Raw genomic sequence first — 15,083 nt, 5'->3', positions numbered from 1 at the left:
GTGAGTGGGAAAAGCATGAAGTATTGCCAGCCTTAAATACCAAGAAACATTACTCAGAAAATGTATGAAATTGTCCTTGGATTATTCAGGGGAGAGATATCATATTTCTTTGTCTATATTCCCATTTTCAGTTCCCTCTGCTTGCCCATGGTGTGTGCCAACTCTCACAAACTTCCAGTGATGTGATTTTGGCTCCCACCACAGGGGTTCTTGCTAGAAAACCTGTCTGAGATCAAATTGCAGGCTGGCTTACACCAGGCAGCAAGGAGAGCCTGTAGTTTCTCCTCCAATATTACCATTCTGTTTAGTACCCTGTTATCACCCACTGCCAAGTTTTTCCCAAGCTATCAGCTGGATTCTCCCAGTCTCACAGCAATCCAGACACTCAGTAATTCCTTTCTGTCTCTCCATGTCTTGGTTTCCCGGCCTCTGCCTCTCCTTTTTAAGCAGATTTGTTTTTTGCATTCTGGTGCTTTGGGGAAGGTGGCAGTTCTGGCGTGCCTTCCCCTCCCCCATAACATGCACAGCATTACAAAATTTGAAATGAGATTCATGACTTCTCAACAGCTGATCCAGAGCCTCCCATACATTTTGTTCTGTCTTTAAAACCCATGTGGGGAGATGGTATAGCTGCTTCCCTCTTCTTATTCCAGGTCATCTTCTGTGTGTTCCTCAGGCCAAAATGAAGGGAAGATACTTTAAACTCATTTTGGCCAAGTTGTGATCACTGTTCTTCCATAACATCAATGTAGAAGGAAGGCAATCAGGACAGAGACAAAAATTTTGTGACTGGCACTTTTCACTCCAGACTGCCTGTATCAGTAGCCAAAATTTCAGTAGTCAAAATTACTGTGATTTGACAACAGGAAGAACACTATCTTATATGAATATATGCTTATATTCAGCATTTAAGAACACATTCTTAAATGCTGAAATCTGTTCTACTTTGTTTTAGAGACCCAGCAAGACTGTATGCAGAACTTCAATGCTAGAAGTTTTAACAGATTTGATTGACTTTATGAGCAGGCATAGTCCCTTAGTGTTCAGTACCTCACATTTTGGTAAAAAAGTAAAAGTTTAAAAGTAAAGCTTCTCCATTCCAGTTCTGCAAACACTACCTACATATATATCTACACACAAACACATACGTATGTTTGTAGCACCACTGTTGGTTTAGTTGAGAGAGTCTCCAGCATGAATTCCCTGCTTTTCCTGCATTACAATTATTATCATTCTCCTTAAGGGTCTTGCTTCCCCACCAACAGGAATCTTGTTTGAGACAGATCTGGCCTCCAGGAAGCTAATCTAATCACAAAACTTTCTGAAGTATTTAAACTCCTGAAGTCCAAATCAAGGTAAGATGCTAGAGCAACATATATTACATTCTTTTGATAAAGTTATTCCATCATATTAATCAGGGGAAAAAAGGTTCTTTATATCTCTTTCCCGGAACAAATATTCTCTTCATGAAAAGGGTTTTCTATCAAGGCCCCTAAAAATCACAGTAAATGTCTTCATCACACAACAACCAAATAGTGATGAGATTGGTTTGTGACACTGTCTAATCACGTAGAATCCCTGCATCTAAAATTCTCCCTGATTTCAGCAACAGTACATGTGTCTTTTAAGCTCAGATGCAGAGGAGAACTCTTAGTTCACATTGGTGCCTGTAGGAATGCAAAACCTGTATTCAACACACTCTGCGAATTTTGAAATATATCACTTCTTTAAACCTCAGTGGAAACTACCATTCCCAAAATTTAGTAACATATTGTATGCTTAAAAGAGCAGAAAAAAATTACAGAACAAGCAGCAAGAGTAATTGGCTGGTTTTGAATATTGACATGTAACTTTTAAAGTCATTCTCTGGGATGAATACGTGTGTGTGTACATGTGTTCATGTAGAATGGTTCATGTAGAATTTACACTGCTGCTTAAGGATGAAGGGAGTATGGTCAGGATCAAGGATGCTAAACAAGAATTGGCAACTCTTGCTAGTCAGTTTTTGTCCCAGAAGACAAGTTTCACTCAGTTTGTAGTCACCATGGAAAATCTTACACTGTGTTTTTAATTTATGCTATTGGAATTATCTGGTTAGATTTTTATTGAAAGTTGAGGCTGGTTAATTAAAATACTAGGGAGGCCTTCAGTTAGAAATTACATTTTAGGATGAACAATATATTTTAAGGGGTAAGTGGCAGTTCTTAAAAGACCATTTCAGCAATTTATTGGCTTAATAATAGACTCTCAAACATGATCAGAGTCTGAGGTTAGATGTTCTGAGTGATAGATTATCTATCCTTAAAGGCATCTGTGTATACACTTAAATATACTGATCTTTTTTTAGATGCATGTTTAAAGGCAGACTTGTTGCTAGTTATGTTGAGGCAGCTGCTTATTGTCAACTACAAGCTGAAACAAGCATTTGCTTGTACAAAATCAGATTTTATCCACAATATTCATTAATATAAACAACCTAATAAATATTAAAATAGACCAAAAAGATTATATAGGAAGGTGTCACAACTTTCAGGTCAGTAATCATATTCCTTGGCAAGAAAAGTCTAAAACTTTTGGGGAAAATGTAACATTCTGGATTAAAATTTTTTTTATATCATACAAAACCATGCATGCCTTTTCCAGGAGGTCACGTTACATTCTGGCTCTGCCAGGCCATTTGTGATGCATCAGAAATATTTCTACAGCTTGTTTAATCTATGTAAGGGAGCTGTTTGTCAAAGTCTACCAGAACACCATCTTCCCTGAAAAAAAGAAGTTATTTATCTTAACTACAGTGAATGACCTATCCTATATTAAAACCAGTTTTCTTGGCTATGTAGGATTTTGATTCTCATATTATCTTTTAATTATTCTATAAATCAAAATGAATAAACAGTCAGAAAAGTACATAAAAGCTTTCCTTGTGATAATTTATGCTTTAAAATGATGGCTTTGAAGCAAAAAGGAAGTATGGCTGTGCTATAGACTTCATCTGCCCTAACTAATTTATGGCAACTCCCTCAGCTAACAAGAATCACATGGTGTAAATGGAAAATGAGCCTCTACTGGTATTGAAAATAAAGAGGTAATTTATTTCCATCTTTCAGAAGTGCTATTCAAAACTGCATATAGGCTTTTGTCACAGCTGATTAAAAAGCTTGAGTTTCATCTTAGAATTAGTTTTATAATCTGTTCAAGCAAAACTGAAAGTCAGCACTCTAAATACACTGAAAAACCTGAAAGCTTATTTGCTGATAAGTACTTAGTAAATTGGTGACCTGCTTACCTCCTGGGAACACAAATACTGGTGAAAGGCACAAAATCTTGTCATGGGCTTCCTCATGTGTTTGTGATGGATCATGTTATGCCTTTTTTTCTGCCGTTTATTTGCTGCTATGATGCTTGTAAAACTGAAGATTTATTAGAAAGATTTACATATAAACCAGAGCTGTGAAATGTTTACTTGAGATTTGATTTTTGGTGTACTTAATTCTGGAGAAAAATTTATGTTGAATCTTTAATAAAAAGGCCTTTAAGTAACTGAAACTAAATAAAAATAAATGCCAAAAGGGATTATTTATTGCATGATGATGTATCCTGTATTAAAGCCCTTCTATTAAAAAGTTACAAAATAACCTCTCAGTTGCAGCACTCAGAGCCATATTTACAAAGGCAATCAGCAGTGCCTCATGCATAGACTTAAGCACTCTGTGAAGTAATGCCTAATTACATTTTCATAGCTATCATTAGGCATCTTTTGGCTTACACTGTCATGTGCAGTAAATGCTTAAATGTTTTGGTCCCTATCCTCAAAGATATTTCGACATCTAGTTCTCATTTCTAATTTATAAAAATTAGGGACCATTAGGGACCTTTTCCCAAAGCCAAAGTATTTGAAATTTTGTCTCTTGGAAGAGTATTTGAAATTTTGTCTGTGTTGGAAACTTGTGAACAAAACTAGATTGTCACTATAATCTGGATCAAACACTGCTGTGCCTACAACTTCAATAAAAAAGTCTATTTAATTTTTTTTTAAATGTTCTTCACCAAATCTTTATGCTATTTCTATTAGTATCATAGTCCATTACAAATAATCTAGTATAAATATATCTACACTTGGACAAAACTGCCCATCACCTCCAAGGAACTTTCAGTCCATGAATGGAGTGGTTTAGTTCCTGAGACTCCTCATCATTACCCAAAATAAAATGTCTCCAAATTCAATGAAAGTTTTCTTCTCCCATATTCAATTCTTCTCAACATCACTGTAGTAGTTATTTAAAACAGCAAACTGTGCGCTTTTTAAAAAAATTTATTTTCTCCTTTTGTTTGTGTGGGTTGTATAGAAGTTTTGCACTTCCTGTGATAAATATTCCTGATTCCCCTAAATGTTTCTGAATAAAGTCTTATATGTTAGTGTGAGCTTTATTTGATCTAACTTTAAACATCTCCTTCATGGTTGTTTGGGCACCTCTGCTGGGGCTACCATTCACAGAGGAAGAGTTAAAGAATAGATCACTATATGTGTGTCATATGCATGATTATATGCACAGGTTGTGGTTTGTTCTTTATAGCTAGAAGAATGCTTTTTCTTCAGTCAAAAAAAAAAAAAACAACAAAAAACCCGAAAACCCAAGAGCAGTTTCACTCTCCATTTTCCTAGTCTTGTATAGGTCTAAATTCACTTGTTTAATTTTAGAAATGTGAGTAGAGGTAGAAAAAGTATGCAGATAATAGTCCTGGAATTGACCTAATAATAAAGTTAGACAACAAATATTTGAACACAAATAAAATTGCAAAGTCTTGCCCTGAATATCGTACACCTGAAGCAGAAAATTCAAAGGCATTCATCAAAATGACCCAGCATTGAGTTAAGTAGAGAACCAGCGACTGAACAAATGGATAAAAGTGCAAAAAAGCAAGCCAGTGATCACGTACTTCTGCTTCACCTTGCTGGTAAAATAGCAATTAGTTTACTTTTATAAGCACTACTGTCTAGGAAAGAAAATGTCATTCTAAAGAGCAAATGTGAAGGAACTTGAGCTTTTGGGACTTAGGAAACTGTTGTTAAAGAAGCAAAAAGCTTGGAGTGGTGTAAAGATTTGGGTAATTTGGATGTGCTGCAGCTTGAGATTGGGGCAAAACACAAGTGTGTTATTTTCTGAAATGGTTAAACCTCTGAAAAGCAGAAAGAGTAGAGAAGCTGTACTATTCTAATTGTTAAAACTGTAATTGCCAGCTCAGGTTTGCATGAGTCTACAGAAGCCTTTGTAACATTTAGCAAGGCTTTTCAAAGTCTTTCCACATCCCTGTACAAGTCTAGCACAGCCCAGCAGCAGCTGACATTTTTTACCAGTACACTGTTGTTCATCTGTGTGACATCAGTCCAGTCACTATTCAGTTCCAGCCAGTTGTGCTTGCCCTTACCAAACCATGCTGTAACTGGAGCTGTGCACTCTCACATTGCCTCTCCCAATAAATCCAAGCACCACCAGGCACCTCTGGAGGCTAAATTCCTGCCTCTTTTAAGTCTAGTCTTGAAGCAAGGCTGCACTGGGGTTTTTTGCCATCAGGTTCCTTTCTGTGGACAAAGTCAGATTTTATATTCCTGGACTGGCTGTCGGGGATTACCAGCAAGTGTTACATTCACATTCAAAATATTTACAACAAGCTCCTATTTTTGAATGACATTTTGTCAAGGGCTTTTTAATTGTTGTCATCTTCAAGTGTATCTACAGATTGACCTGTCAGCTGTGAGGCAACAGCTCTGATAAATCGTTGTGATTGTAGAGGAATTTCCACCAAAATGTCTCAAATAATTGCACTTAGATTGAAGGGTTAATGGCTAAAAATGATTGGAGAAGTTAGAAAGAAGCATTTAAATCTTTCCTCTCAACAGAAACAAAGAAAAAACACAGTAAGAGGTCGTTCTTCTTTTGTGAAATTTCTCAGTTACCTGCAGAGTTAAAATGAAGCTTTTAGTCAGATCTGTTCATGATTAAAATATATTAGCAAGTCTGAATAACTTATTTATTAATTAAACAATGGTTTTTTTCTGCTCTGAATGGTGTTTTCCTCTTTCAAATATTTGTAAACAAGACATGTACCCAGCACATGGAATCCACATTCTTATAGTTGAAATATTGAAGGAAACCCAGTTAGAGATGTATTTCTGCAGAGCACTGAGGTACCTGCCAGCAAACCTAATGTGCAGAATCAGAAATGACTGTATGTAACAATTACCCAGCATGGCCATGGCCCTTTAACACTTCAGGACTAATTTCATACCTTTGGTTGACTATTCTTACAAGTCTCAGGGTGCAGGGAGAGCAGGGCAGCTCCCCTGGGGCCAGGAACCTGGGGACTCCCCACGGGAGTGCCAGTGATGCCTTGTGATGCCTGTATCAGCAGGGCAGGGCTGGGCAGCCCAGGACCAACCCACTGTCCCAGCTGAGAGTGCTGGGGGGCTCCAGGGAGGCAGTCCTGGGCACTGGGCACCTGCCTGGCTTGGTGGGTGTTGGGGAATGGGCTGTGAGCCCCCGGGTGTGCCCAGCTCTGTGGCACCCCTGGCTGTGAGGGGCAGGGCTGTGGGGAGTTGGCAGCTGGTCCTTCTGCTAGGGTGATGGATCAGGGGCTGGTGATATTTTATGAAAAATCCTTTGCTAGGATTTTTCTCCTATCCTATTTGAGAAGCCTCAGAAAGGAAATGTAAACAATAACTATCTGATGGCTGTAGAATGTGGTCTGGACACTGTTTACCAACAGGTGCATCTTTGATTGGTCCATGTGGATTGTTTCTACTTAATAACCAATCAAAGATCCAGTTGTGTCGGACTCTCTGAGAGCCACGAGCTTTTGTTGTCAATCCATTCCTTTGTTTTCCAACCTCCTGAAGGATCCTTTCTCTCTATTCTTTTTAGTAAAGTTTTGGTATAGCATTTTAATATCAGATAATATCATAATATAATAAATCCACCTTCTGAAACATGGAGTCAAGATTCTCATCTCTTCCCTTGTCCTGGGACCTCAAACACAACCATAGGCTGGTGGCCCCGAGGGGTGACAGAGGTTCCCCAGTTGTCAGCAGGTGGAGGGGTCCCAGAGGGGAACTGGGCGGGGGCAGACAGGGCTGTGGTTGTCACATAATAGGGCTGGGTGACAGCACCTGAGTGGCAGACCATGTCAAAAGTTTTGTATTAAGATGAAACACGTGGTATTGTACAGTTACAGATGAAGTTGCAGAGAAACTCTGCAGTGGTCGTCTCCCAGGAGAGACCAAAGGACAGGAATCAGCGTCACACATCCAGGATTGGCCTGTACCCAGCCTTTCCGTGCCCTCTCCAAGCTGCTGCAGTTGCAAAGTGCCTGTGGCTTGTCCAGGGAGCAGCTTGTCCAGCATGATCTTGGAGCTGGCACCACAAACAAGGATTCCTGTTCACCAGAAGGCTTCAAGCTAAAGTCTCATAAGGCTGAGCTGCTGCCAGATGCATAATGCACACACAAGTGCAAACAGATATTCAAACAAAGAGCAATGAGCAACTTGGGGAATGTATAACCAATCTTCCCTCAAACATACATCAGTTTCCATTTCAAACAGAAAGTAAAAGAAAATAGCTTATTTCCATCTATTAATTGTCCCACTGCAATGAGATAAACACAGAGCATGTGTGTGTTCAGGAGGAGTAAGATGACCTCACCATATATATAGTCATATTCTTCATTCTTGCTATTAAGTTTTGTTAGAAATCCAGAAGTGTTCATGGAGCTGGAAATTAAAATTACTCTGAATGCTATGATGTTTTATACAGAAAAGACTGATACTAAACCACCACTGTACCAAGTTAGATCCTTGCAAGGTCTGTGAAGAGCTAGGAAACAACAGTCCAAACAACAGTTCTGGGCAAGTATTTTGTAATGCAGAATTGTTCCTTAAAATACAGATGTTTTTCTGTTTACTCATTAATAAAATGAGTAAACAGAGGCATGGATGCTGCATGTATAACTAAGAAGAGGTGGCAGGCAAACATCACTTGGGTAGCATCCAGCAGTTTTACTTCCCTCCCAGGATGGTAATGTGGGTAAGTTGGACATATTTATCTTTGATGTGTTCTTTAGTTCAGCCTGTCAGCTACAACTCAAGTTTTTCATCATTATGGCTCCAAAAACAACACCACCCATAGGAATGGCTGATGAAAATAAAGTTATTAATACAAAGACGTCGCTCTTCCAGTGTTAATTTACAACATTTAAGTAAAGCTGGGCCAAAGAGAACAAACATCCAGCAGTCAATGTAACTTTTAGAACAACTGCAAGAGTTCTCATCTCCACTTAAAGGTACTATTCATTCAGTTTTGCAGTGTTTTGTTCTCATCTGATACCCCTTTTTCTTTCGCCTTTATATTACAAGAGTTTTATGTATTTCTGGTGAGGAAAAAAGCAGTTATGTTCTCACTCTACAAATGTTTTTATGGATGGAGTTGGCATTAACAAACACAGACTCCAACTGTATTTCTGGGACTAATTAAAAGAGTAGAGTGCTAATGAGAAGAGTGGCTGAAAAAGAATGTGAGCCACACTGAGCAGGGCTCACAGTAACTCCATATTTATGAGGTGACTATCTGCCTACTACATCTCTGCTCTCTGCCACTCAGGCTCTGATTGGCCCTGAAATCAGCACTGATATCAGATAATTGTGTAATTGGATTTGCTTTAGCTTTTTGAGAACAGTTTTCTCAAATGGTTCCATGCTGAAAACCCCACGGTTCATACTTATTACCAATACCCATCCTACACATGCACTTAATCTGTGTTTATTAGTTGCTTTAAATTAATGGAAGTTCCTAAAAAAGTATATGAAAAAAAACCCAATCTTTTAGCATACATCCCAGTGCAATGACAAAACGAAAGAGAAAATGAAACACAGAAACAAAAAAATCCCTACCATGAATCTGCTCATATATTACTTTATTGTTTTAGTGACACTACAGTTTAAAATACTTATTAGATTTCATTTGATTCTAAAATTTTACCCTGAACTGTGCTAAAAAGTGCAATTCTCTTATTTAATGGAATGAAGGATTGAAAATGTGTTGGCATGAAAGCACTGTAGTGGCATTACCATGGTGTTTTTCTTAGGCACCATTCAGATATATTTCATAGTGACAAAACATTGCAACAAAGTATACAAAAATGAACTCTTTAGCAATATCATAATGAAATATTTTGACATTATTGGGATAAAAAGAGAAACTTTCAAATGCAAAAGTAAAACTAAATTGTTCCAAAACTCATAAGATACTAAAATCTCCTCTGATAAAGCATTTTCATTCACAAAACCCAGTGATTTTTATCACAAAGTTGTTCTCTTCCCTTTTTTCTTGCTTTTTTATATCTTTTTTCAATAAGCCTTAGGGATTACTCACTTTTTAAAAAAAAATGTAAAGAAAATCCTACATGTAGGTGCAAAAGTAATACAGCTTTGTAGTTAATGCTTCTTTCCAAGGAATATAAATAAAAGCATACAAATCCCTCTCTGTGTCTTTGTTCTCCGTGCTTTCACAGGTTCACCCTTTGCTCAATTTCTGACCCACATTCTCTCTACCCCAAGTTTATTCATAACCAAACAAATGGCAGTGACAGATGTCATCCCACAGACCACTTGATTTGCTAGGCCAGGGTGGGCACCAAGAACCTTCCCCTCTGTGGCTCTCTTAAATTGTTAAATGTGTGTCCAGGTGCATGAAATGAAAAGCAGATATTTCATAGGTCAAATTGTAGGGGGATAGGATGTAAGAGAATAGAGATAGTGCAGAAACCAGTCTCACCCCTGAGGAGTTGCAACTGTACTAATTACCAAAGATTAAGAACAAACCTACCCTTAATAAACCAGAGCTATTTCCAATAAAGATAAGTGTTATAAAAGAGTAAGTTAAGTAGTCAAAGAGAGAACTAGAGTTTGTTAGCTGTACTGTGAAGAAGAAAGAGTCAGTACTCTGAAGAGCTACCAAAACATCACCAAAAATATAGTACTTTTACAATAAAATATCAATATCAAATGAGTTCAGTGTAGTCATGCAAATTTGCAGCAATAGGGGATCGGCCCAATCAGAAGAAAACTAAACAGGTTCTAAAATCTTTCTCCTGTTGATATGCCCTTCCCTTTTCCCCTATGAAAGAGAGGATGAAAGCCATCTTCATACTGGAAACAAAACCTGGCATAACCAATGTGTTATTTTAATCAGAACTGTGCTGAACACTGCTGTTCCTCTGGACTGTCTTTACTTATACAATTTGCAATACTGGGTTGAAGGCAGCTCCTGCTAGCATGGGGATGAGTGGTGTTGATGGCTTTGCAGAGGCTGTGATGCAAAGCTGGAGCAGGATGGAACCCTCAGCTCTCGAATCATCTCCCAGTGCCCACATCGGCCTGGGTGTTGGAGAGGCTGATCTGGGGAGAAGTGCTTTGCACTGAGTCTGTGTCTGACTGATGTGCTTTGCCACTGAAGCCTAGAAAAATTGTCCTAATGTGCTTTAATGTTTTATTTCAGCTTTGTAACACAAAATAATTTTAATTAAATTATGATGGAAGAGCAAAAAGACAATAATATTAATTTTTGAGAAATTAAGTGCATTGGCAATGTTTTTAACTTATCAACACACATTTTTCTTTATTCTAAAGCATTTTGCTCAATAGTTGAAATAATTAAGAAAAGACTTATTGTTTCCTGTCCTCCATGGCAGAATGGGAATTGTTGCTGCAAGGTATCTTTTTTCATTATCAAAATAAGAGCAATGCAAACAACATTTGTATAAATGACAGTACTTCAATAACAAGTTTGCCAATTTAAACATAAATTCATCCAGAAGGCAGATATTCTATAAGAAGAAAGTCAATATTTCTCCATATGTAGATCTGCCTTAAAACTATCCATACTTTTCACAGGTCTGGAACAGTGCCTGCATTTTGTAACCAGATCCTTTAGAGCTGGTGCAGTCCCATAGCACATTGCCCCTTCCCAACTCTCACAGTGAATTGACTGGAAAGCTCACCAGGCAGAAAAGTTCAGGTTCTTCTCTGACTTATTTTGTGTCTGTCACAGCCATGTAACATTTTCAGCTCTAGCAGGGGTATCAGAGTATGTGTATAAAATGCAGGCACATCATTTTTATGATACAACTCTTAATTCATACACCCTGATTTTTGCTTTGGTCCTGTGGTGAATGTTGAGCAGGTGGAGGCAGCTGGCCAGGTGTAATCAATAGGGACGGAAAGGAAGACAGAGCTGCACCAAAATGCAGCTTTTTAGGTCTTTTGCTATTTTTGGTTGACCTCATTAGAATTTCTGCCTTATTCATTAAGGCTATGCTTCAGCAAAGCATGTAAGGCTATAGTTACAACAATCTCATATGAATGAATAAATTATATTATAGTTAAATACGTGCTTTACTGTTTTCCTGAATGGGTGCTTTAGCACTTTATTTTTATAATTAAAAGAAAAAATGTCACAGAGGAAAATGCAGTTATGTAATATCCCATTATTTTGCACAACTCAGACAATAAACTTAATCTTATCTAGTATGCTAAATAACTTGGAGTTCTTAGTCATCTAGTCAACACACCTTGAAATTTGAGGGTAATGCTTATTACAGATGCATAAAGCTCATTACTAATGAATAAAATTTCATTTTACATCGCTTACTTTAAATTCATGTAATTCTTTATCCATTGTGCCTATTCATGTAAGGAATTTAAAGTTTAGCTGACTTAGAATTATCCATTAGAAACAGAAAGGAGGAAAGAGAAAGGGGAGTACACATTTTTTGTACTGAGTTGGTTCAAATACAACTTGAAGGACTTAATTTCCAGTTTAGAAGAATAGCATTTGCACTGGAATAAACTATGACATGTTTAGTACTGCAGTGGGTTTTAGAAACAAACTTATAAGGGAGCAATTAAGGCCTTTTCTGGTGAGATTTATTCCTTAGAATTAATGAAGAGCATAATAACTGGGGGCAAACAGGAAAATTTTTGCACTTCCTTTGTGGCTCAGAACTCACCCACTTCAGGCAGCTACAGTGTGATATTGCTAACCTGAAAAAAAAAAAAAAGGCAGAGAGCTTGGCTTCAGCTTCTCACAAGTGAAAAATTAATAGTGATGCTAAGAATGTAGGGATGCTCTTAGTAGCTCAGAGCTCAATCTGACTTTGCAGAATCCTCCAGCAGCATGTCTCCAGCAATCACCAATAATCAATTTCTAGATGTGATTCTAGAAGAGAACAAACACAGCAATCTTACTCCTTACACCAGTCTAACAATCCCTGCCTTGTGAACATGCAAAGCTAGAGTTTAGATACTGGTTTTAATATTTTTAGTCTTTATCTTACAGCAGTCTAGTCTCACTTTGAATCTGTCAGTGGGGGTCTTCACGATTATGAACTTCTCTGTATATCCTCATTAGTTTGTTTGGTCTGCAACTTCATATAGGAGTTCCCATAGTACTTGAATTATGAGGAACAGTCATCAGTTCCCTCTCTACCTTCTCAGTTTCACTCACGATTTTATAGGTCTGTCAAAAGCTCCCTACAGTGTCTCTTCTCTGAGCTGAGGAGTTCTTGTCTGTCTAATCCTTCCTCTGGGGGTTGCTCTGTAAATTTTTTCATCATTATTGCTGTTCTCTGTACTTCTGTTATTTCCTTGCAGTGGCAGGGAGACAGATTTCCCAGCAATACCCAGGATTCATGGGCATGAAGTGCCATTGCATTTTTTCAGTTTTGTTCTTTATTTCTTTACAATAACTCATAAACATCCCATTTTTTTTTCTGTTGACTGTTGTTGACTCCTGAACTAACATTTTCACAAGTCCTGTTACAAGGCCTCTGAAATATCTTTCGTCAGATACAATCGATAATTTAGAGCACTTCAATCCAAAGGTAAAATTATGTTTTACATGGCTATAATATATTTTTTTACTTCTTCCACATTTATTTATTTATCCTATTAAGTTTTAAAACACCTGGCAGCTTAGCTCAGTATTGAGAGTTTATTGGCATTTGTGTTAACAAGTTTTTCAGCTCTGAAAGCCTTCTGCACCATCAACAAACTTTGCTGTTTCACTTTTCAGTCTTTCTTCAGATAATTTTTGAATACATGTAGCAATACTGGGCCCAGTGTGAAACTATGAGACTCCTGGAGTGGTTTTCCTGTATTAACAAAACTGACTATTTATTCCTATCCTTTCTTTCCAATTTTTGAGTATTTATTTGCTCATGAGAGAATCTTGGAAAGAAACAATAATTTGATATCTTTGATGGGGTGTTGAAAGGTTTTTGAAGCACAAGTGTACAATAGCAAATGATTATTGATTCTTTAAAGGATGAGCAAGACCAAATTTCTTTCTATAAAATTTGCATTGATTTTTCTCAGGGATACCACATTTATCTCTGTACTTTCAGACTGTCTTCTACATATATACTCTACTCATTTGTCTGATCACTAATCCCCAAATCTCCATGGGAACCTTTTCCAAATTTTAATGTAGTGGAGTTTTGATTTTTCTTTTGCTACTCAGGCCATTTAAAGAGGAAGGTGAGAAACCACTTTTAGTTGAATGCTATTTTTAAAATGTTCAAGGCCCTTTAGAACTCTGACAACTCAGTACTATGATGTTAGCTTTTCCTGCTTTTATCCTATGAGATGGATCCTCCAAATGGTTTCCCATAAAGATTTCATCATGTTCTCTTCAGGTATCAAATGTGCAAAGAACTGATCTTACTTCACCCAGCTTCTGTCATCAGGAACACTCAAGATACTGCTCAAGAAATTAGTATAATCCCTATTATAGCAAGGAAAAGTAAACTGAGAGGTGAAGGGCTGCTTTAATAAAGGACTGACATCAGGACCATGTGCATAAATGTCTTGTCACACCTTCAGTGATTTAGCATTAGCAAATTTGATATGAATGTCCCATAACAGTTGAGCATGTCTTGAGCCTGGATTGATCACACCCCCTCAATGGAGATGGAAACTGTTTCCTGATTCTATTTTGTTAAAAAACAAAATTAGTATTTACTTGGGATTGTCCCAGATTAAAAAGAATATACATGAAAAAGTCCAAGATAGGAGCAATCCTGTTGTTTCAGAAATAGTTACAATCCAAAATCAGTCTATGTATAAATGAGATTTAAATCACAGATTCACAGAATATCCTCAGTTGGAAGGGATCCACAAGAATCACCCAAGTCCAGCTACTGACCCTGCACAGGGCAGCCCAAGAATCACATCATCTGCCATAGAGAATTGTCCAAATGCTCCTTGAGCTGCCAGGCTGGTGCTGTGACCACTGCCCTGGGGAGCCTGTTCAGTGCCCAGCCACCCTCTGGGTGATGAACTTTTTCCTAATACCCAACCTAAACCTCTCCTGACACTACTTCAGGCCATTCCCTTGGGTCCTGTCACTGTCACCACAGAGCAGAGATCAGTGCCTTCCCTTCCTGTTCCCCTCAAGAGGAAGTTGTACCTGCAGTGAGGTCTCCTCTCAGCCTCCTCCAGGCTGAACAGACCAAGGGACCTCAGCCCCTCCTCACAGGACTTCCCCTCCAGATCCTTCTCCATCCTTGCTTCCCTCCTTTGGACACTTTCTATGAGATAAATGTCTTTCTCATATTGTGGCACCCAAAACAGCACACAGCACTGAAGGTAAGCCTGCACACTTCATAACTCAAACTGTAAATGAACACAGAGATAAGGGCAGTTTCAGAAAATCTTTTATTATAAATTCCTGGTGTCTGTGCCTTGTGCCTCAGCACTGTTCATGTTTGCATACTAACTAATGAACACACCCCTCATTTAAATTAATGCTCCCTTGTCTGGTATAAAGAGGCTTCAGCAATTCTGTAGCTGGCAAGCAAGGAAAAGAGGAGAGGCTAAACAGGGTTAGCAGAGTATCAAAGCATCCTCTTTAATTACCTGCTACAATATGTTCGTTTATTTTCATCTCCAAGTAACTTTTTTTGCCATTCATACCTGATTGATCGCATAAGAACAGGGCTGGGAGCTAGGAGAGTCTATTCATTATCTTAAAGGC

Source organism: Passer montanus, unplaced genomic scaffold, assembly GCF_014805655.1.
Source record: "Passer montanus isolate IOZ18808 unplaced genomic scaffold, ASM1480565v1 scaffold3, whole genome shotgun sequence".
In the NCBI taxonomy this organism is placed as follows: domain Eukaryota; kingdom Metazoa; phylum Chordata; class Aves; order Passeriformes; family Passeridae; genus Passer; species Passer montanus.
Note: the sequence above shows the minus strand (reverse complement) of the source record.